At 43.6% G+C, this 23,537-nt stretch overlaps 1 protein-coding gene across 1 annotated transcript in view; it reads right to left on the bottom strand.

Annotated features, from left to right (window-relative positions):
• The window catches only part of GAP43 (growth associated protein 43), a 94,439-nt gene that overhangs the window by 41,064 nt on the left and 29,838 nt on the right, over positions 1-23,537 (bottom strand). The window lies entirely within an intron of this gene.

Genomic DNA, 23,537 nt, shown 5'->3' with positions numbered 1-23,537 from the left:
AAAAATATTAAAAACAACACAAAGGATATTGCGGCAACTCAAGCCTTCCACCGATAGGGGTGCCGAAAGCTTAAAAGATACCATAAACAGGGCCGTAGCTGAAAGAGTTGCAGAGATAGCAATTGCACCCAGGTCTTGGCATCTGAGAAAGCCCAAATGCCCTGTTGCCACATAGGAAGTCACCAGAACTATAAATGACACTAGGTTGGTAGGGGGCTCAGCTATAGATATTACTTAAAGCTATGTCTTCTGGCAAGCTTCCAGCCATTCAGGAAATGTCTGATATGGTATTTGCATGGCCAATGTTCACCTATTCCAGCTGTGACCATTGCTTCAGTCCCACATATCCATAATGATGGCACATCACATGACTGCAATTGGCAATCACCATCTGTTGAAGTGAAAATGCTATGAATAAAATCTGTCCACAGAGGGTGGCAATTGGCTGCTGCAGTCATATGGCAAGTCCTTATGGACAACACTACTGACTATTAACCAGAAGTGGTGGACACTGAAGATGAAGAGGGCATGCGACGGGGTGAGAATTGGTATATTACCAAAGATGATTATTTTTGTAGAATTCGTATTTGGAATAGAAACTTTGCATTCTTGAAAAACCCTTAAAGGAGAGGGGGATGAAGCTGCAGTCTATCTGCCTCAGTCGATGCATGAGACTCATGCTGTGAGAGGGGAGAGGGAGCAGCAGAAAGGAGGCAGCTGATCCGCAGTACGCTTCTCCAGCTTCACATTAGGAAGCAATTTGGCAAAATTACTGCAGATTTAAAAGTAAACAAATGGAAAGGGCTATACACATTTCAGGAAAGGTAATCCTTAAAGGGGTTTACCATTAAAGGCATTTAACCACTATCCACAGGTGGGGTGGGAAGGGATGTTTAATTGCTTGGATCAAACAGATGGGTCCCCAGTAATCCTGAGACTGATACACTCAAATGCCCTATGTGAAGGGAGCGGTGATGTGAATATGTGGCCTCCACTGCATTTACAGTACAGGCAGAAATCAATGCACTTGACAATCTCTTTCAGTCTCTTAGAAGTGAATGGAGCAACGGCCATGCATATACACTGCCGCTCCATTCATATGAGCCATTCGAGTGCACTGGTCTTGCGCTTGCTAGGGTTCCCAGTGGTCAGACCCCCAGATATCAAATATTTATTCTCCATCCTATGTATAGGAGGTTAAATGTATTTAGTGGAAAACACCTTTAAAGGGGTTGTCCTGGGTTAGAGAAACATGGCTGCTTTCTTGCAAACACAGGGCCACCCTTGTCCATTGGTTGTGAGTGGTATTACAGCTTCATTGAAGTGAAGGGGAGCTGAGCTGTAATACCAGACACAACGCATGGACAAGGGTGGTGTTGTGTTTCAAAGAAAACAGGCATGTTTTTCTAACCCTGGACAACCCCTTTAAGGATTATTTTTGCTCAGATGTGTAATGCCACTTCCATTTTTTTTTCTATTGGCTCTTTTCAAAGTAACTATGTCGAGTTGATGAACTCTTCCTCATGCTAAGCTACAGAAGCATACTGTACATCAACTGCCTTCTCTCTGCTGCTCCCCTCTCACAGTATACAGTAGGTCTCACAGGGATACTGCAGCTACATCTCCCTTCTCCTCCCTCCCTGTCATTTCCTATGTCTTCAGTCACTGTGTTACAAATTATAATAGTTGGATATTATGGCAATGTTTTTATTTAGGAAATCCCAAGACTTGTATAAATCGACAAATCCCTCCTGAGTGTTTAACCCCCTAAAAGTAATTTATATTTTTAAAAACCCTCCAGAAAAGTAACTTTTTTTTTATTGTAGATTTTCAATTTGCGTCTCATGTAAATATCTTTGGTGCAGAACTTAGTCACTTTAAGTGCATTTTAACCCCTTAGTGATATAACTAATTTTAGCCTTAAGAACAAGTTAATCTTTTCACCTTTTATGTTCTAGCCATCATAACTTTTTAAATTTTTTTCGGCAGTGCAACTGTATGACAGCTTATATTTTGACCAATCAGAGGCTGTGCTCAGCTGTCATTCATTGAATGGCTGAGTGCTGCCTCTGATTGGACAAAGCACTCAGCCAATCAGAGGCAGTGCTTTCAGGAGGCGGGGATTTTTAAATCATCAGCCAGTAGAAGAGCAGTGCGGGGACCTGGAAGAAGACACCAGAGATGACAGCGCTTCTAAGCTGATGTATAAAATTTCGTTTTTTCTGCAGCTAGGGCTTATTTTCCTGGTAGGGCTTACATTTCAAGTCCCCCACTGAAAATCCCTTCGGGGGTTCCCTTTATCCCATTGCTTTCAATGGGGTGGCAGCAGCGCAGGCCCCATTAAAAGCAATGGGATAGCATTGCGATCCTCTGCCAGTGTTCAGTGATGAGGGGACTCCCCACAGGGATGAAGGAATCCCCTGTCACAGCTGTGGCAGAGGATCGCGATCTTCTCCCTATGTTTTCAATGGGGTCAGCTCTCCTGGCGCCGGCCCCATTGACAACAAGGTGAAACCCCTGGATGTGACAGCATCCAAGGGTTTCACATTCAAGGAATCCCCTGCTGCAGCTGTCACAGCCGAAACATGTGACAATCAGAGAGCAAATATACTGTCTGATTGATGTCGGGGTGATAGAGTAAACAAAAATTCATGCAAATTTTCCCGTGGAACAGGGGGAAAAATAGGATAATCACATAGCTGTTCTCTGCTGCCTGCTCATCTCCCCTCCTCCTCCCTCTCTGCTCTGCACAGTGATTACATGGTGACAGCTGAAAAGTCAGTGTTCCCGGCCCCACTTCAAACAGCTGTAGCTCTGGTTCTGTAAGTGCTACCGACATGCTTTTTGTATCAAAGCCAATAGTCAGAATCTTGGCTTTAGGCCCAGCTCATGTGAGTGTGTCGGCACAGTGTATTCCACGCGCAGGTCTTGCGTGCGAAATACGCTGTACCAATCTGCCATAGGTGGACATTTTTCGGCTCACACGACTTTCACAAAATGCGCGTGCAAGTAAAATCACACCATGTCCTAACTTGTTGCGTAGTACATGAGCATACATGCCAAAATAATACATGGTGATGAGCGTCACGCAGCCAGTATGCTAGTACCATGAATGTATATCTCGCAGGCTGCCACATATGTAAAATGACACTGAAAACATGTCAATAGCACTGAATGAACCAGCCATTTGAAGTAGAACAAGCTCAATTTCTCCAAAACTATCATATCGTTTTCCTGCTGAAAGAATTGTAGAGGGGTTAAGAAAAGAGTTTCTATGTAATTAGAGAAACATAGCTGCTATCTTCCTGAAACAGCATCCCTTCTGTCCATGCATAGTATTACAACTCAACTTTATTGAAGTCAATGGGCTTATCTACGTGTTTTTTTGTGTTTTTCTAATCCTGTACACGTCCTTTAAGGCATTTGAAGAACTTCAAGGTCTCCTTCTTTTCTTTCTCCTGCTTTCATAAGAATATAGCTGTGCACAGAACTTCAGGCTGCGCCCAGCATTGAAGCCACAGGGCCCTGGCAATAGACTCCTCATGTATTGTGCAGCTAGTAATATTTTACCACTAATAATGAGTGCGAAGAGCCAAAAGCAACTCGGTAAAAGAAAGCGTCAGACACTTTACAAAGAGGGACTGTTCACAAGGTAAATATTAAGTCTCTGTATGACAGCGACACAGAAGAAATTGTATTGTACCTGCTGCGCTGGAGCTGAGGAGCCCAACAAAGCAGCTCCTTATACAATTGCAACACAACCAGCACAGCTCAATATAATCAATGCACCCCCCCATAGGGAGACACAAAGCTACCTGCAGAGGGCTGACTATCCTGGATTGCCCGCTTCTACAGTATCTACCTGCTGTCATGGTGACGCCGAGACGGTTAAGACAGTCAGGTTTTGTTCAAGATAGCGATTCATTACCCGCACCTGAGAATAAGACGGCCGCCAGGTTTACAGAAGATAAGGAAAAAAATTCTACATTTTCTAGCACACAAAAGGCACTTCTCTTATTACATTTGGAGAACCACATTTCAAACTCAACACTACAGCACTTATATACACACACAACACTGCTAGATGTACACTAAATACACATAAAGCTCTGCAGAACACACAACCACACAGCTCTGCAAAACATTCCCAGCTCTGCTGCATATACACCATATACACATACTACACTCTGCAGCAGTTTGAACTGCAGGCCAGGGAGAAGTTCCCCAAGTTCAGGTGCAACTACGCTCCGTGCCGCCTTGCATAGTTGCGCCTAGTGTGTTTAAGCCCTTACTAAAAGGGTTGTACCAGAATTTCAAATTATCCCCAGCTATCCACAGGATAGGGAATAACTTGCTGATCGGTAGTGGACTCAATGCTGAGACCATCCAACACCGATCTCAAGACTGAGGGCCCCGTGTCCCCGTCGTCCTTACTGCTGGGTTACTGCACTCTCGCAGTGAGAAGGAGACAGAATGGAGTGCTGGTTGTGCCGAAATACCCGAGTGGCACCCGCTCTAGTATTTCTATTTTACTCATTGAAATGAATGGAGCGCTGACTGTACATGTGCAGTCTTTGCTCCTTTCAGAGTAAAGTTAGTGTGGTGGGAGAAGCGACCCCCTGCAGTGGCAGGAGTGCAGGACATAGGAGTCATTTTCTCGAGATCGGCAGGGGTCTCAGCAGTGAGACTCCTGATGATTAGCAAGTTATTCCCTATCCTAGATCATTTGAAATCTTGGATAAAGGCCCATTTAGACACAACGGTTATCGCTCAAAAGATGTCTTTTGAGCGACAATCGTTGTGTCATTTACATCGCAAGATGATCGATCAAACGTTCAGCGATCACCTTGCGCTCTGGAGGATGCAAAGAACAAGCGAGGGGGGACCCTTTTTCTCTGCATCCAGCTGTTGCCCGCTGTATGACAGCCCGGCGCTCCCAGCGTAGGATACAGAAGACAAGTGGGGTGTTCCCACGTGTCTACTGCATCTAGCTGTTTCCCGCTAGGAGCGCCCAGCTGATATACAGCCGAACGCTCGGAGCGGAGGATGCAGAAGACAAGCAGGATGGCCCCGCTTGTCTTCTGCATCCAGCTGTTCTCTGCTCGGAACGCCCGGCTGTTATACAGCTGAGCGCTCCGTGCGGGGTATGGAGAACGCAGCTGGACTGCTCTGTTCTTCATACCACGGCTGTCTTCAGGGAGCGGGATACAGCTGAAACAATAGTATCAGCTGTATCCCACTGTGAATCCCTGATAAGACTCATTGTTGTCTTTCGGCACGCTGAAAGACAACGATGAGCGATGGTTTAACGAAAACTGCACGATGTCAGCGCAGTTACACACAACGATTATCGCTCAAAAGATGGTTTTGAACGATTTTTGAGTGATTATCGTTATGTCTAAATTCTCCTTAATTTAAAAAACTGAGACAAACCCTTTAATGTTAATAGCCTCAGTCTTCTTACTATAGGCTAATTTGTAACGCCAAGACTGGTCACATGACTGTGACACCATGAAAGGTCCTTCTGCTTATAGTAGGACCTTTCATGTATTCTACTGCCGTTCTGCTGTATTCCGAAGAGGGGAGCTGCACCAGGGGAAGGTCGGGGTGCTTTTAAGAATTCAGTTAACTCCACATTTGTTTCCCTTACACCCATTTGCTGAGGCTTAGCTTTTTGTTCTGTATACATCATCATCAAGGAGAGCAATGTGCAGTCATGATATGTACGCTCATATGGCTGAATACTTTTCTCAATGACCTGACACAGCGCTTTATCAGCCTCGTTAAGGTGGCAGACAGGGAGGTCTGGCACTGCCTGACCCTCCTGTCTCTGCAGTATAAGTAGCAAAGACTTTTTAGCAAGATTTTTTCTTATGAAAAAGTGCATCTTATAGTCCAAAAAATGTGGTACTTACGACATAGCTTTCATCTAAAGTATTAGTAAAGTAAAAACTATTTGCTTGATGCACATTAACAGAGTAGGTTCCTGTAGCTGTAACATCTGATGTGTCCATTTAAACAGGAGTTTGTTGGTGTTAATCACTGTATAATGAAAAGTTCAGCAACTTTCTAATAGAATTTGTATTCCAGCTCCTCACCAATTCCCAGATCCCAGCTTGCTGTTAGTGAATGAGGCAATACTTGGCTGAAAATCTCCCAAAAATGGCATTGAGGAAGTTAGGGCTTATTCACACAAAGACATTTCCGCTGCATATTACGCATGCAAACTTTGCGCTCGCAATACGCAGGGAATAAAACCCATTGAATTCATTGGGTTTGTTCACATGAGCGTATTTTGCGCGAACATTTCTTTGGCGCTAAAATATACACAGCATGTTCTATTTTTGTGCGTATTGTGCATGAAAATAGCATATATTAAAATAATTACACTTAATTGCCCATTGAAATCAATGGGAGCATGCTCGCGTGTTTTTTGGCATGTGCAAGCACACAGGCCATGCGCACGCAAAACATACAGTAAAATACGCACAAATGTTCGCAAAAACACAACACCCATCACGCAAATGCGCAGTTTAAATATGCGCGTGCATATGTGTACGCCCGTGTGAAGCCGGCCTTAAGAGGCGTTGTGCAGGATTAGAAGAACATAACTGTTTTCTTCTACAAACAGCGCCACACCTGTCCACAAATTATGTGCAGCATTGCGGTTTAGCGCACTGCAGCCATTTTTCATTTTCTTGTTTTCATTTTTCACTCCCCACATTCAAAATATCATAGCGCTTTTAATTTTTGGCTGACACAGCTGCATGAGGGCTTGTTTTGCCAGATGAGTTATATTTTTAAGTGCTACCGGTAACGAATCATATGATGTATTGAAGAACTTTAAAAAATGTCTAAGTGGGCAGAAATGGGGGAAAAAAAATACAATTCCGCACTTTTTTTAGGGGGAGCGGTTGCTTTTATGACTTATATGGTGCAATGAAAAATGACATGTTATCTTTATTCTGTGGGCTGGTACAATTATGGCAATACCAATTACTGCACGAGCTACCACTAAAAAGTGACGTAAAATGTCTTTCTTAATGGAAGCGATAAAGTCAGGTGTCATAGATAGGAGCTGCAACAGAGCGTCTATTGACTTAGGTCCCAAAAATGCTTAAAGGGGTTTCCCAGAGAGAATACTACTGACGAGGTATCCTCAGGATAGGTCATCACTCATCAGTAGTTGACCGGCTGGGGTCCGTCACACGGGACTGTGACCTATCAGCTGATGTGCACCCTCTGACAGTGCCGAAATTACACAGAGGTCGGAGCAGAAGCAGCGGAAGTATCTGCTCCGACCCCTGTGTAGTGGTTGGTGCTTGTAACTGCAAGCACGGATCTCATTGAAAGCAATTGGAGTTTTGTTTGCAGCTACAAGTGCCGGCCCTTCACAGAGGGATCGGAGCAGAGACTTCCACTGTTTTCGCTCCGACCTCTGTGTAATTGCGGCACTGTCAGTGGGTGCACAGTCAGCTGATCAACTATTGATGACCTATCCTGAGGATACGTCGTCAGTAGTATTCTCTCTGGAAAACCCCTTTGAGGACAGGGAATTCCCACCACACATGCACCAAAGTTCCAAGTTCTGAACCACATCTCCAACAGTCAGTTGAGGTGGGATACAAAAGCATATTGCAGAAAGTTGTGATAGATCGGGGTCCTCTTCTCACCCAAGCAGCAGAGGCGTAACTTGAAGCTTCCGGGCCCCAATGCAAAACCTGTAACAGGGCCCCCAACTATAATACTTTATTCATAGTACTAGATTCCCTATATTGAGAAGAGAGGCCTTATGGGCCCCCTGAGGCTCCTGGGCCCGGGTGCAACCGCATCCCCTGCATCCTCTATAGTTACGCCCCTGCCAAGCAGCATCATAAAAGAGGAAGAGGTCGTGCATTGTGTTAACAGCCCAGAATTTGACAACTACCATAAGCTAGGATGGAGAATGCCACATGAATAGATGCCAATTCCTACAGGTGGCATCTCTCATCACGATAGTCACTCAGTAGAGCAAATGTAAGCAACAGCTGTTCCATATAAACATGGCCACCAACCAGGTTACAAACAAGAATTCATTCACTAGTCTCTTGGTTTCAGCTCACCTAAAATAGTTGCTGGTGGATTAATTATCATCTGGAGTAATCAGGCAGATATTTGTCTTTCAATGACTAACCAACAACTTTGCAGGGAGGTGAGCGCTTGTTCGGTCTTTGCCTCTCGCCAAACTCTGATTGGCTCCCAACTTTTTTTTTAACATTTTGCCCTTCACAAAAAAATAAATATATGCAAGAAATCCTCAGCTGAACTGTGTTCAAAAGAACAATGGTGCTAAAGTTTCTGGCTGTTTTCTGTCTCACTCGCTGCAGCACCAACTGTTCATTCGAACCAGCGAGACTGCAGTGTTAACTCTTAGACCGCTTGTGCATATTTCTGTGCATTCAGTAGAATTGGCATCCATTGGGGAGGGATCGAAATTTCCATTACATGCCCACCAAAGAACTTCACACCCCCTAACTAGTCGAGGAGCGATATATCCTTCGTGTAAATACTCCCAGCAACTCGTTAAGTGATGGGCAGCATTTCCAGCCGGTTTGAAGGCAACCTTAGACTCCTTCTTATAGGCATGTGCCTACAGTTGACCCTTGAGGAAGGGCACCTGCTAGAGGGAACATCTACATATGAAGAGATATCTGTGAGTTGTGTTTTCATATGCAAATCTTGTATCAAATATCAGGTGTGGGGTATTCTGCGCCGCCGACGGACTCCTAAGATATAAATTCAGTACTGATTGCAGCTGTGTTTAACTGTCCCTTATATTCTTCTAAATGAGACCTTTATATCACTATCCGGTTCCTCCCTCCTGTCTGTTTCCAACCAAAGCAAACAAAAAACATCCCTAAAACATCCAAGATCCGATCAGGCGCTGGCGGCTATGTTACCTCTGGTTTGTATACTGCGAAGAAGCGTGTAGATCCAGCTGATCTTATTTCCAGCCCTTGTAGAAATCATTAATTAGTCTTAGGGTAAAAATAATACCACGCGGAACTAAAAAGTGCGCATGATTCACACTGACGAGCGCTCAGCAATCGTGTTAATTGCAATCAAGCTCAGTAAGTACAGGTGGCTAATAATAGAGGAGCCAAAGATAATAGACTTCATGTCGAAAAATGGCCTTACAGTGACTAACGTTTGAGAAATGACACAAGGAGGATTTCGAGAAGTAGTCTATCAGTAGTACATAAAGTACGTCTCATAAAAACATTTTGGCATACGGCCTGCCCATTTATACAGGGACCACTCCAGATATAGAGCATTTGAATCAGCGTACGAGTCCTCACGACCCATAAATACAAGTCACAGACCAGGCCCTCTAAGTAGAGACTCCAGACTAGACCCCCTAAACAAATACAACCTTAAAGGGGTTGTCTTGTGAAAGCAAGTGGGGTTCAGCACTTCTGTATGGCCATATTAATGCACTTTGTAATATACATCGTGCATTAATTATGAGCCATACAGAAGTTATTCACTTACCTGCTCCGTTGCTAGCGTCCCCGTCGCCATGGATCCGTCTAAATTCGCTGTCTTCTGGCATTTTTAGACGCGCTTGCGCAGTCCGGTCTTCTCCCTGGTGAATGGGGCCGCTCGTGCCGGAGAGCTGGTCCTCGTAGCTCCGCCCCGTCACGTGTGCCGATTCCAGCCAATCAGGAGGCTGGAATCGGCAATAGACCGCACAGAGCCCACGGTGCACCATGGGAGAAGACCCGCGGTGCATCGTGGGTGAAGATCCCGGCGGCCATCTTGGTAAAGGAAGAAAGAAGTCGCCGCAGCGCGGGGATTCGGGTAAGTAATAAACTTTTTTTTTTTTTAACCCATCCCTTGGGTTTGTCTCGCGCTGAACGGGGGCCTATTGAATAAAAAAAAAAAACCTTTATCACAGTTATAGACTAAAATGTATATACTTTAATGGAAATTTAACTTAAAAACATGAATGGGCTCACACACATGCGTATCGCATGGACGAACAAAACAACCACACAAAAACACAAAGGTCGCCTCTTCCTTATCTCAGGAAACTTATGGAGGCTAGAAAAATCAATATTGATAAAGGACTACTAATGTTATGTCCTCTATTTTTTATTTGTATCACATAGGAGGTAGGAGGAAGGCTCTATCTGCTGTAGGGCGCCTGTAAGTATAATGCCCCCCGCAGAGTATTTTAGGTAGGGAACCTCTTCCTAACAAAAATTCGCCCCTCTGTGATTACAATATAGCGCTTAGCGCATGACGAGATGGTTCAAATAGGAGAAACTCCAAGAGAACTAGACCCTTATGCGCAAGAATTACGGCGCAGACCAGGGTTATTCAATTGCAGTATGCTCGGCTCAACGCGTTTCCCCACACGAATGTGGTTCATCAGGAGCACAAATATTTTGAAGAAAGAATGATAAATCAGGATGATAACTGATTCTGCTTTTTGTTGTTTTTTCGTGATAAATAGATATTTTAAAATATTAGAACAGGGTGGCTTGGGAAAGCGCAATTTATGTGCTCGATCATATATAGACTGGATCACAGCATCTGATTTATTCAGGACAATTTCGAGCACTAAATCGCCATGGCGTGTCTCTATAGCCAGGTTCTTGGGAAATCCACACAATGGATAGCTATAGTGAGAAATAACAGTACAGCTAGGGCTGAATGCGATTCACCACAAAAAGCCCACAAGTAGATCTTGCCCAGAACTAGGTATTGATTGCCGCAGGCAAAAGAAGTTGTTGCAGAGATAAATGCAACAGCCCCAAAAAGGCTAATAAGCCCTAGAGATTTTTTGACCCTTATTTGGTGTATTAGCTGCAGATGGTGCAGCCAGTTTCAAGAGACAGCAGCTCATGAACAGCAAATAGTTGTTGCAGAGATAATTGCAACAGCCCCAAAAAGGCTAATAAGCCCTAGAGATTTTTTGACCCTTATTTGGTGTATTAGCTGCAGATGGTGCAGCCAATTTCAAGAGTCAGCAGCTCATGAGCAGCAAATGGTTGTTGCAGAGATAAATGCAACAGCCCCAAAAAGGCTAATAAGCCCTAGAGATTTTTTGACCCTTATTTGGTGTATTAGCTGCAGATGGTGCAGCCAATTTCAAGAGTCAGCAGCTCATGAGCAGCAAATAGTTCTATCATAAAACCCAGTGAGGGTATTAGAGGAGCTATCTAATAGAGCCTGCAAGTAGATGTCAGATATCTAATTCGCCAAAGAATCCCTAAAAGCACCCAATAATAGAAAAACAAATAAATAAAAGGATAAAGCCTGTGGCTCTGATGGTGAGCCACAGGAGTAATGCTGGATTGACTGGAAGTGTGCCCATATATAGTAACTTACTGGAACGCCCCAAGGGAGGGGATTGTAATATGGCCCAATCACTGTTGTCCAGAAAGGACAGGGGCCGGACTATCATAATTATACTATGTAACTCGATCGTAGTGCAACTAGAAGGATGCTGACTCACATCATCACGCCGGTCATGTGATCGCTAGGTAGATCACATGAATGGGAACAAAGTCCCATTGCTAGTAAGGGCAAAGGAGCAGTTCTGGCAGCTGTGATTGCAGATGACAGAAACAGAAGAGGATAAATAGCAGCAATAAACTTTGCACTTTAATTGTATAGTTTAATAAAGATATTAATATTGTATATTCTCAGATTTAGAACATAAAGAGCAATATGTAGTTTACGATAGGTCTTGATATTTTAGCAATTAGATAGACATAATCCAGTAAGACATACTAATAATGATGAAATTGATATTAGATAATCAGACAAAATGAATGATTCCCATAATAGGGTATTAAGAAGCCGAGTGAAGGACAGGGGCGGTTTGTCAGAATCTCAGATATATAAGTAACATCGAGGAGAGTATATCAGATGATTTTTCATTATAAGAAGCAGTTAAAGCATAGGCTTTCGTTCAAGCCAGAAGGGCTGAGGCTATTCATACGAAAGATCCAAGATGCTTCTTTCTGCAAAAGGCGTTGATCTACATTTCCTCGTCTACCGTGTGTGCGCAAAAGCTCAATGCCTTGAAATTTTACGGACTGTGCATCCCCATTGTGTGCCAGCCAAATATGATCCGCAAGAGGTGTGGATTCGTGTCTTTGGATGTTACCAACATGACCAAGAATCCTACGGCGAAATTCCTGGATTGTCTTTCCAATGTAGTTTTTCGGGCACGGACACGTAGCCATGTATATGATATTTCTGGTCTTGCAATTGATAAAGTCATGGCAGTTGTACGTGCGATTAGAGACAGCACAGGTAAAGGAACTTGACTTGTGGATAAATGGACAGGCAGCACAGGAGTGACACGGAAAAGTTCCTCGTGGTCGATTTGACCCTAACCAGGTCATTTTGGAAGCATCAGGTGATAAATGGCTTTTGACGAGGTGGTCTTTTAGATTATGACCACGTCTGTATGTTATACACGGTTTAGGGGAAATGTAGTCTCTGATGTCATGGTCATTCTTCAGAATGTCCCAATAGTGAGATAATATCTCACGTATCTGGAAGCAAGCGGTGTCATAGGTACCTATCACTCTAGAAGAGTGATCGGTAGAGCGTATTCGTGGTGTTAGTAGTTTGGTACGCTGTTGTTGAGACGCAAAGTGGTAAGCCTGCAAAATTGTTTCTTCGGGGTACCCTCTTAAACTAAAGCGTTGCATCAGTTTTTGGCTCTCTTGATGGAATGCAGTTTCATCGGAACAATTCCGTCGTAAACGAAGGAATTGTCCCTTCGGAATACCACGTTTTAAAGGGAGGGGATGGTGACTCTGCCACCCCAATAGACTATTGGTAGCAGTCTTTTTCCTATACAAGGTAGATGAGATGGTACCATCCTCATTTTTGGAGATCTGAATGTCCAAGAAGGGTAATGTAGTAGAGTTAGTCTCACTGGTTACGCGTAGGTTGAGGGTGTTGGTGTTTAATACGTCGACAAAAGAATCGAAGGAGGTGGATGTACCTTTCCATAGAATGAAGATATCATCTATGTATCGTAACCAGAGTACGATGTTGTCTGACCATTGTGAGTTATTGTAGATGACCTTTTCCTCCCACCAGCCCAGGTACAGATTAGCATAGGATGGGGCACATGGCGTCCCCATCGCTGTACCCCTGAGCTGGTGGAAGTACTCGGAGTCAAACACAAAATAGTTGTGTTTAAGAATAAACTCTAGTAGGTCAATGACACACTGATTGTGACTCTCAAAATGTACACCTCTTTGCTGGAGAAAAAAAGATACTGCCGTCAGGCCACCTTCGTGAGGGATAGAGCTGTATAGTGCTTCAATATCCAATGATGCTAATATGACGTCTGATTCAATAGTGATGCCCTCGAGGATCCTCAAAATGTCCATTGTATCTCTGACATATGACCTTAGCGATAAGACATAAGGACGTAAGATCTTATCAACATATAAACTGATGTTCTGGGTAAGATTATTTATCCCAGAGACAATGGGACGTCCCTTGATGGGATTCGTACCTTTATGTACCTTCGGTAATGCGTAAAATGTAGCAATAGTAGGAGACGAAGAGTACATAAAGCGATATTCGTTAACGTCAATATTGCCACTGGTCAGTTTTTGTTGCAACAAGTTACGTAGCTGCATTAGGAACAGATTAGTAGGATCACTCGAAAGGGTGCTATATGTAGCAGAGTCATTCAAAAGTCGGCGACACATGTCCACGTATTGTGCTCTATTAAGTACTACCACATTACCCCCTTTATCCGCTTGCTTTATAATGATCTTAGGGTTTTTTTCCAGAGTTTTTAACGCCTTGATTTCTCCTTGAGTCAGATTAGAGTTTGGTTTATGATTGGTAGTTAGAGTTTTCAGATCATTTTTCACCAATTTCTCGAATATATCAATTTCGGGACTATGAAGAGACGGAGGATTACTTTTGCTAGATGGTTTAAGGTCCGTAAAAGGACCAGAACCCAAAGTTCTAGAGTTTTCGTCCTCAAGGTCTTGTAACATCTGAAGACCCTGAAGATCCGATAGATCCAGGCCCAATTCTTTAAGATGTTCTCTGTTTTTGATGGCAAAAAACTTTTTCCATCTTAATTTGCGAGTGAAGAGGGAGATGTCCTTCGTCTTACTGGATTATGTCTATCTAATTGCTAAAATATCAAGACCTATCGTAAACTACATATTGCTCTTTATGTTCTAAATCTGAGAATATACAATATTAATATCTTTATTAAACTATACAATTAAAGTGCAAAGTTTATTGCTGCTATTTATCCTCTTCTGTTTCTGTCATCTGCAATCACAGCTGCCAGAACTGCTCCTTTGCCCTTACTAGCAATGGGACTTTGTTCCCATTCATGTGATCTACCTAGCGATCACATGACCGGCGTGATGATGTGAGTCAGCATCCTTCTAGTTGCACTACGATCGAGTTACATAGTATAATTATGATAGTCCGGCCCCTGTCCTTTCTGGACAACAGTGATTGGGCCATATTACAATCCCCTCCCTTGGGGCGTTCCAGTAAGTTACTATATATGGGCACACTTCCAGTCAATCCAGCATTACTCCTGTGGCTCACCATCAGAGCCACAGGCTTTATCCTTTTATTTATTTGTTTTTCTATTATTGGGTGCTTTTAGGGATTCTTTGGCGAATTAGATATCTGACATCTACTTGCAGGCTCTATTAGATAGCTCCTCTAATACCCTCACTGGGTTTTATGATAGAACTATTTGCTGCTCATGAGCTGCTGACTCTTGAAATTGGCTGCACCATCTGCAGCTAATACACCAAATAAGGGTCAAAAAATCTCTAGGGCTTATTAGCCTTTTTGGGGCTGTTGCATTTATCTCTGCAACAACCATTTGCTGCTCATGAGCTGCTGACTCTTGAAATTGGCTGCACCATCTGCAGCTAATACACCAAATAAGGGTCAAAAAATCTCTAGGGCTTATTAGCCTTTTTGGGGCTGTTGCAATTATCTCTGCAACAACTATTTGCTGTTCATGAGCTGCTGTCTCTTGAAACTGGCTGCACCATCTGCAGCTAATACACCAAATAAGGGTCAAAAAATCTCTAGGGCTTATTAGCCTTTTTGGGGCTGTTGCATTTATCTCTGCAACAACTTCTTTTGCCCGCGGCAATCAATACCTAGTTCTGGGCAAGATCTACTTGTGGGCTTTTTGTGGTGAATCGCATTCAGCCCTAGCTGTACTGTTATTTCTCACTATAGCTATCCATTGTGTGGATTTCCCAAGAACCTGGCTATAGAGACACGCCATGGCGATTTAGTGCTCGAAATTGTCCTGAATAAATCAGATGCTGTGATCCAGTCTATATATGATCGAGCACATAAATTGCGCTTTCCCAAGCCACCCTGTTCTAATATTTTAAAATATCTATTTATCACGAAAAAACAACAAAAAGCAGAATCAGTTATCATCCTGATTTATCATTCTTTCTTCAAAATATTTGTGCTCCTGATGAACCACATTCGTGTGGGGAAACGCGTTGAGCCGAGCATACTGCAATTGAATAACCCTGGTCTGCGCCGTAATTCTTGCGCATAAGGGTCTAGTTCTCTTGGAGTTTCTCCTATTTGAACCATCTCGTCATGCGCTAAGCGCTATATTGTAATCACAGAGGGGCGAATTTTTGTTAGGAAGAGGTTCCCTACCTAAAATACTCTGCGGGGGGCATTATACTTACAGGCGCCCTACAGCAGATAGAGCCTTCCTCCTACCTCCTATGTGATACAAATAAAAAATAGAGGACATAACATTAGTAGTCCTTTATCAATATTGATTTTTCTAGCCTCCATAAGTTTCCTGAGATAAGGAAGAGGCGACCTTTGTGTTTTTGTGTGGTTGTTTTGTTCGTCCATGCGATACGCATGTGTGTGAGCCCATTCATGTTTTTAAGTTAAATTTCCATTAAAGTATATACATTTTAGTCTATAACTGTGATAAGGGCCAAATAATTTAGTCTATAGACTTTTTCCGTCTCTGTGACAAGTCTCTCTATTTGTATGGCGGGTTTTCTTTCAAAAGACTTTAACACGTCTCAGTGGCTGTCTGAGGCAGGTGCGGTTTTTTCAGAAGGGGAATTCAGAGCTACACATCAGAACCAATCTATTGAAAGATGTTTTAAAGAACTGACTTTTCTCTATCGAGAATATTTACGAAATTGGTGGGAGGTCCAGGGCCTGCAAAAATATATCGAACATCAGATAGTTCCCCGGGGCCTCCGTAATCCAATTGTACCACCAAAACGTCTTCAAAATCCCATATTTCTCAAAAAATGGCAAGATGAATCCACCTTAGCCTCCCTCAAACTGATCAAATTGTTATTGGATGAAGAAAAATCCACACTTGGGGCTAACCAAAAAAAATTGGAGGAGCAGATAGAACGAGTTAAAGCATTCAGTTCTGATCCTGATTTCTCTATTAAAGAGAAGGTCCTGTATACTAACATTGAAAAATTCACGACACAAATCAAGGACAGGAAACACACACAGTTTAATCGTGATCTCCTTGATTTTAAGGATAACAGGGCTTACACCAACACCTCAGGCCGCTCTGAGACAGATCCTAGTTCTTCGGATCTGTCTGAGAGTGAACTGGTACCCTCCAACCGTTTAACATCGCGTCGTTTCAAGACACGGTTTCAACCCAGAAATAGAAACCGTGGTAGAAAACCGCAAGAAGGAGTATTTGCCGAACCTCCTATATCCCAATATTTTTTGAGGGGGCGACGAGAACCGCCTATTACCCAATGACACAACCAACTAATCCCCAATCTCCCATCTCTCAACTAGATTCGAGAGACAATATAGGAGTGATTTCTCATATGACCCATATAACTGAGACGGACTCAATTCCTATTGAAGATAGGTTGAAGGTGGTCAACCTGTCCGACCACAACCTGTCGTTGCAGGAGTTGCGCTTGTTGGAGAGGGGGCTGTCCTTCGTCCCCACGACCCGCTTTGATCCGTTCGTGTGGACGAAGGACATCTCCCTCTTCACTCGCAAATTAAGATGGAAAAAGTTTTTTGCCATCAAAAACAGAGAACATCTTAAAGAATTGGGCCTGGATCTATCGGATCTTCAGGGTCTTCAGATGTTACAAGACCTTGAGGACGAAAACTCTAGAACTTTGGGTTCTGGTCCTTTTACGGACCTTAAACCATCTAGCAAAAGTAATCCTCCGTCTCTTCATAGTCCCGAAATTGATATATTCGAGAAATTGGTGAAAAATGATCTGAAAACTCTAACTACCAATCATAAACCAAACTCTAATCTGACTCAAGGAGAAATCAAGGCGTTAAAAACTCTGGAAAAAAACCCTAAGATCATTATAAAGCAAGCGGATAAAGGGGGTAATGTGGTAGTACTTAATAGAGCACAATACGTGGACATGTGTCGCCGACTTTTGAATGACTCTGCTACATATAGCACCCTTTCGAGTGATCCTACTAATCTGTTCCTAATGCAGCTACGTAACTTGTTGCAACAAAAACTGACCAGTGGCAATATTGACGTTAACGAATATCGCTTTATGTACTCTTCGTCTCCTACTATTGCTACATTTTACGCATTACCGAAGGTACATAAAGGTACGAATCCCATCAAGGGACGTCCCATTGTCTCTGGGATAAATAATCTTACCCAGAACATCAGTTTATATGTTGATAAGATCTTACGTCCTTATGTCTTATCGCTAAGGTCATATGTCAGAGATACAATGGACATTTTGAGGATCCTCGAGGGCATCACTATTGAATCAGACGTCATATTAGCATCATTGGATATTGAAGCACTATACAGCTCTATCCCTCACGAAGGTGGCCTGACGGCAGTATCTTTTTTTCTCCAGCAAAGAGGTGTACATTTTGAGAGTCACAATCAGTGTGTCATTGACCTACTAGAGTTTATTCTTAAACACAACTATTTTGTGTTTGACTCCGAGTACTTCCACCAGCTCAGGGGTACAGCGATGGGGACGCCATGTGCCCCATCCTATGCTAATCTGTACCTGGGCTGGTGGGAGGAAAAGGTCATCTACAATAACTCACAATGGTCAGACAACATCGTACTCTGGTTACGATACATAGATGATATCTTCATTCTATGGAAAGGTACATCCACCTCCTTCGATTCTTTTGTCGACGTATTAAACACCAACACCCTCAACCTACGCGTAACCAGTGAGACTAACTCTACTACATTACCCTTCTTGGACATTCAGATCTCCAAAAATGAGGATGGTACCATCTCATCTACCTTGTATAGGAAAAAGACTGCTACCAATAGTCTATTGGGGTGGCAGAGTCACCATCCCCTCCCTTTAAAACGTGGTATTCCGAAGGGACAATTCCTTCGTTTACGACGGAATTGTTCCGATGAAACTGCATTCCATCAAGAGAGCCAAAAACTGATGCAACGCTTTAGTTTAAGAGGGTACCCCGAAGAAACAATTTTGCAGGCTTACCACTTTGCGTCTCAACAACAGCGTACCAAACTACTAACACCACGAATACGCTCTACCGATCACTCTTCTAGAGTGATAGGTACCTATGACACCGCTTGCTTCCAGATACGTGAGATATTATCTCACTATTGGGACATTCTGAAGAATGACCATGACATCAGAGACTACATTTCCCCTAAACCGTGTATAACATACAGACGTGGTCATAATCTAAAAGACCACCTCGTCAAAAGCCATTTATCACCTGATGCTTCCAAAATGACCTGGTTAGGGTCAAATCGACCACGAGGAACTTTTCCGTGTCACTCCTGTGCTGCCTGTCCATTTATCCACAAGTCAAGTTCCTTTACCTGTGCTGTCTCTAATCGCACGTACAACTGCCATGACTTTATCAATTGCAAGACCAGAAATATCATATACATGGCTACGTGTCCGTGCCCGAAAAACTACATTGGAAAGACAATCCAGGAATTTCGCCGTAGGATTCTTGGTCATGTTGGTAACATCCAAAGACACGAATCCACACCTCTTGCGGATCATATTTGGCTGGCACACAATGGGGATGCACAGTCCGTAAAATTTCAAGGCATTGAGCTTTTGCGCACACACGGTAGACGAGGAAATGTAGATCAACGCCTTTTGCAGAAAGAAGCATCTTGGATCTTTCGTATGAATAGCCTCAGCCCTTCTGGCTTGAACGAAAGCCTATGCTTTAACTGCTTCTTATAATGAAAAATCATCTGATATACTCTCCTCGATGTTACTTATATATCTGAGATTCTGACAAACCGCCCCTGTCCTTCACTCGGCTTCTTAATACCCTATTATGGGAATCATTCATTTTGTCTGATTATCTAATATCAATTTCATCATTATTAGTATGTCTTACTGGATTATGTCTATCTAATTGCTAAAATATCAAGACCTATCGTAAACTACATATTGCTCTTTATGTTCTAAATCTGAGAATATACAATATTAATATCTTTATTAAACTATACAATTAAAGTGCAAAGTTTATTGCTGCTATTTATCCTCTTCTGTTTCTGTCATCTGCAATCACAGCTGCCAGAACTGCTCCTTTGCCCTTACTAGCAATGGGACTTTGTTCCCATTCATGTGATCTACCTAGCGATCACATGACCGGCGTGATGATGTGAGTCAGCATCCTTCTAGTTGCACTACGATCGAGTTACATAGTATAATTATGATAGTCCGGCCCCTGTCCTTTCTGGACAACAGTGATTGGGCCATATTACAATCCCCTCCCTTGGGGCGTTCCAGTAAGTTACTATATATGGGCACACTTCCAGTCAATCCAGCATTACTCCTGTGGCTCACCATCAGAGCCACAGGCTTTATCCTTTTATTTATTTGTTTTTCTATTATTGGGTGCTTTTAGGGATTCTTTGGCGAATTAGATATCTGACATCTACTTGCAGGCTCTATTAGATAGCTCCTCTAATACCCTCACTGGGTTTTATGATAGAACTATTTGCTGCTCATGAGCTGCTGACTCTTGAAATTGGCTGCACCATCTGCAGCTAATACACCAAATAAGGGTCAAAAAATCTCTAGGGCTTATTAGCCTTTTTGGGGCTGTTGCATTTATCTCTGCAACAACCATTTGCTGCTCATGAGCTGCTGACTCTTGAAATTGGCTGCACCATCTGCAGCTAATACACCAAATAAGGGTCAAAAAATCTCTAGGGCTTATTAGCCTTTTTGGGGCTGTTGCAATTATCTCTGCAACAACTATTTGCTGTTCATGAGCTGCTGTCTCTTGAAACTGGCTGCACCATCTGCAGCTAATACACCAAATAAGGGTCAAAAAATCTCTAGGGCTTATTAGCCTTTTTGGGGCTGTTGCATTTATCTCTGCAACAACTTCTTTTGCCTGCGGCAATCAATACCTAGTTCTGGGCAAGATCTACTTGTGGGCTTTTTGTGGTGAATCGCATTCAGCCCTAGCTGTACTGTTATTTCTCACTATAGCTATCCATTGTGTGGATTTCCCAAGAACCTGGCTATAGAGACACGCCATGGCGATTTAGTGCTCGAAATTGTCCTGAATAAATCAGATGCTGTGATCCAGTCTATATATGATCGAGCACATAAATTGCGCTTTCCCAAGCCACCCTGTTCTAATATTTTAAAATATCTATTTATCACGAAAAAACAACAAAAAGCAGAATCAGTTATCATCCTGATTTATCATTCTTTCTTCAAAATATTTGTGCTCCTGATGAACCACATTCGTGTGGGGAAACGCGTTGAGCCGAGCATACTGCAATTGAATAACCCTGGTCTGCGCCGTAATTCTTGCGCATAAGGGTCTAGTTCTCTTGGAGTTTCTCCTATTTGAACCATCTCGTCATGCGCTAAGCGCTATATTGTAATCACAGAGGGGCGAATTTTTGTTAGGAAGAGGTTCCCTACCTAAAATACTCTGCGGGGGGCATTATACTTACAGGCGCCCTACAGCAGATAGAGCCTTCCTCCTACCTCCTATGTGATACAAATAAAAAATAGAGGACATAACATTAGTAGTCCTTTATCAATATTGATTTTTCTAGCCTCCATAAGTTTCCTGAGATAAGGAAGAGGCGACCTTTGTGTTTTTGTGTGGTTGTTTTGTTCGTCCATGCGATACGCATGTGTGTGAGCCCATTCATGTTTTTAAGTTAAATTTCCATTAAAGTATATACATTTTAGTCTATAACTGTGATAAGGGCCAAATAATTTAGTCTATAGACTTTTTCCGTCTCTGTGACAAAAAAAAAAAAACCGTTTCGGCGTGAGACAACCCCTTTAAGGCCACTTCCTTAAAGTGGTTGTGCCAAGATGCACAGCTTCTTTGAGAATGAGGGGTTTGGGTCCCACTCTCAACACCCAACAAACAGCTAATCTCGATGGGGAAAGACCCTCTAAACAAATACAATTCACAGACAAGGCCCAATAAACAAATACAGACAAATGTATACCAGGTGAGCGTTCTGTGAACAGCCGGGGTATGAAGAACACAGTGGTCCAGCTGTGTTCTGCATACCCCGCTCAGAGCGCTCGGCTGTATAACAGCTGAGTGCTCCGAGCAGAGAATAGCTGGATGCAGAAGACAAGCCACCCTGCTTGCCTTCTGCATCCCCCATTTGGAGCGCAAGGTGATTGCTCAACATTTGAGTGATCACCTTGCCCGGTAAATGCACACAACGATTATTGCTCAAAAATCGCTCAAAAGAATCGTTGTGTCTAAATGGGCCTTAGGGCTTATTCAGACAACCGTATATCGGCTGGGTTTTCACGCCCAGCCGATATACGGCGTCTCTCTCTGCAGGGGTAGGAGGCTGGAAGAGCCAGGAACAGTGCTCTGAGCTCCCGCCCCCTCTCTGCCTCTTCTCCACCCCCTCTCCGCCCCTCTGCACAATTTGCAATGAGGGGAGGCGGGGTAGGGGCAAAGTTAATTTCCAGAATTTAGCCCTACCCCTGTCCCACCTCCTCTCATTGCAAGTATTGCAGAGGGGCAGAGAGGGGGTGGAGAGGAGGCAGAGAGGGGGCGGGAGCTCAGAGCACTGCTCCCGCCTCTTCCAGCTCCTCACCCTGCAGAGAGAGATGCTGTATATTGGCCGGCGTGAATACCCAGCCCATATACGGTCGTCTGAATAAGCCCTTAAGACTAGACCCTTAAAAAATAAGGTGCAAAACCGCAGGGGAAAAAAGAACACATCGGCACTAGAGATGAGCGAGCGTACTCGGCCACGCCCCTTTTTCGCCCGAGTACCGCGATTTTCGAGTACTTCCGAAAAGATTCGGGGGGCGCCGTGGGTGAGTGGGGGGTTGCAGCCGGGAGTGGGGGGGAGAGGGAGAGAGAGCGGGCTCCCCCCTGTTCCCCGCTGCTACCCCCTGCGCCGCCATGCCTCCCTCTGCCCCCCGGCGCTCCCCGAATCTTTTCACCCGAGTACTGAAGGACTCGAAAATCGTGTTGCTCGATTGAGTAATTACTTGAAACGAGTACGTTCGCTCATCTCTAATCGGCACCTCATTAGGCTAAATAGCCTTTTAAACCAGGATGAAGGGGCTGGTGTCCCCCGCCTATGTGAACATGCCTTGCGTGCACAAAAAATGATTAGTAAAATACGCCGATATGTGCACAAGTCAACCGCGCTCTTAGCGAAAATACATTGCGTTGAAGCATGCATATTTGCGCGTACGCTTGACTGAAGGAGCCCTTTTGTGCAGAAAAGGCTTTAGATCATGGCATTCCTATAACTGCTAATTATAAAAGTTGGCTGAGCTCGTCCTGACATGGAGCCATCTGTAACCCTGAAATTCCTGCCTCATAGTAACGTGGCAGCCGGTGCTGGAAATGTCGCTTCTCAGCTATTGTGTAGACGCAGCCGTTGGTTTAGCTCCATAAGCGTGTAATCACACAGAAGAGAAGATTGTGTGAGTTGTGTGTGTTGTGAGACACTCCAAACTTGCAGTAAAGTACAACCCACTATTTGCAGTGGAAGAATTTATATGGGCGACTTTACTCTTGTAATGGTGCTGCGAGACGGAAAAATCGTACATGCTCTATTTTCTTGCGAGTCTGCACAAGAACATGTACACGTGTGGTCTCCCGCACATCGCACTGCACATGGATGGGGTTTTCCGTGTCCTGTGTGATGGGAGTTGCGTTCGACTTGCTGCCGCTGGTGTAAATGCACCCTGAGGCCTATTCACACGAACGTATATTCTGTTCGTACTCAGTCCATAATTGCTACTGACTGAATATGTTAAGCACACGGCCCACTGAATTACTGCTTCTTCACACAAGCGTATCCACAGCACCGCCCGCTGCAGCACCATGTATTTGTGCATGAACGTGTTTGATGAGGTTGATTTGCGTGCATGTCTTAGCATATTATTGTACTTTTTGCGCATGCAGGGCCAGTGCACCTGCAAGCGCGAAGTGCCCTTTCCATGAATTATTAGGCTATTTAGCCTAAGAAGATTTTTTTTTTGCGGTTTTGCGCAGTGTTT

Source organism: Eleutherodactylus coqui, chromosome 4, assembly GCF_035609145.1.
Source record: "Eleutherodactylus coqui strain aEleCoq1 chromosome 4, aEleCoq1.hap1, whole genome shotgun sequence".
Classification (NCBI taxonomy): Eukaryota; Metazoa; Chordata; class Amphibia; order Anura; family Eleutherodactylidae; genus Eleutherodactylus; species Eleutherodactylus coqui.
This window is presented reverse-complemented; position numbering and strand designations above follow the sequence as displayed.